We start from the raw sequence: 1,863 nt of genomic DNA, 5'->3' as shown, positions 1-1,863 counted from the left end.
TCCGTGTGTAGTGTAATTTGTAAAAATGTCATTATTTTGTAAGTAATTTGTAATTCAAGAAAAAAAAGGTAATCATAATGGGAGTCATTTCAACCTGATGGGGAGTCATTTGAAACCAGTTTCAGTTAACTGGGGAGTGTTGTCACTCTAGTTTCATTTAACTGGGGAGTATTTTCAAACTAGGTTCAGGAGACTCCGGGAGTCATGTTTTGGGGGAGTGTCCTCAAACGTCTACACTGGCAGTTTGCCTACATTTAACCTGTTCCTAAAAAGGGAAACCGTTGTAACCTCTCAAACTACCGCTCTATAGCTTTAAGTTTTTGCTAGTCCATAGTTTTTGTATCTATCCTCAATATGAAGATTCTCAAACATCTTTCACTTTACAATTTTCTCTTTGATCGCCAATGTGGCTTCTGTCAAGGCCGCTATACTGGTGATCATCTGGTTTTCCTTACTGAGTCATGGTCATCCTCTTAAAGATTTCGGTGAATTTTCTTTCTGTTGCGTTAGACATATCAAAACCTTCTCAAAGAGTCTGGCACAAAGCTTTGATTTCAAAACTTCCCTTCCACGGTTTCTATCCTTCTCTCCGCAACTTTATCTCAAGTTTTCTTTCCGACCGATCTATTACAGCTGTGTTAGATGGCCACTGTTCTCCTAAATCTATTAACAGTGGTGTTGCTCAGAGTTCTGTCCTATCACCCACTCTCTTTTTATTATTCATTAATGAAACTTCTTACCCTATCCACTCCTACGCTGATGATACCACACTACACTTTTCCACGTTTTTTTCGGAAATGACCAGCCCTTTCGGAAGTCAACAGACCACTCAGGGATGCCAAAAAATGCCTGACTTCTGATATTTCTAAGATTTCTGATTGGGGCAGAGAAAACTCAGTTCAATGCCTCAAAAACTTAGTTCCTCCTTCTATCAACTCGACACAATCTTCCAGACAATTACCCCCTCTTCTTCAATGAAACTCAGCTGTCCCCATCTTCTACACTCAATATCATTGGTATGTACTTTACTCATAATCTAAACTATAAGATTCACATCTCATCTGCGAAAACAGCTTCTATAAAATTAGGTGTTCGGACACGTCCAAATTTTGATCTTTTTTTTTATTTCATTAAATGATAAAGTTCTGAACACTTATATATTTGCAATTTTATTGTCTCTAGATTGGTTTCCTGTATTTTGTAAGAATGTTCGGTTTTGTCTTATCTCACTGTATTCTTCTAGTAAAATCTGGAATTCCCTGCCTGCTTTTGTATTTCCATCTACAACTTGACTTGAAAGGGAAGTCTCAAGGCTTTTGTCCTTGTCTTTTGGCTAATTCTTTAGAAATCTTCTAGGGAACTTGCAGTTGAAGTTTTTTTTTTTTTTTGTCCTTGGCTAGTGTGCCTCTTGTATATATGTATGTATATATATATATATATATATATATATATATATATATATATATATATATATATATATATATATATATATATATATATATATATATATATATATATATATATATATATATATACACTTAAGAAGAGTACTCCGTACAAGGACGAATAAGGCACTTCTTAAGAGTTATCAGTTGGAGGGGCGAGAAAAACTGGCGGAGACACCGCAGAACACTTAACTTCATAGAAGCTGTTTTAGCAAGAGATGAGATGTGAAGTTTCCAGTTAAGATTATGAGTAAAGGACAGACCGAGGATATTCAGTGTGGAAGAAGGAGACAGCTGAGTGTTATTGAAGAAGAAGGGATAGTTATCTGGAAGGTTCTTTCGAGTTGATAAATGGAGGAATTGAGTTCTTGAGGCGTTAAACACTGTTATGTTTTCTCTGACCGGCATAGAACACCTG

This window comes from Portunus trituberculatus, chromosome 5 (assembly GCF_017591435.1).
Source record: "Portunus trituberculatus isolate SZX2019 chromosome 5, ASM1759143v1, whole genome shotgun sequence".
Classification (NCBI taxonomy): Eukaryota; Metazoa; Arthropoda; class Malacostraca; order Decapoda; family Portunidae; genus Portunus; species Portunus trituberculatus.
The sequence above is the reverse complement of the archived record's forward strand: the minus strand, read 5'-3'. Positions refer to the sequence as shown.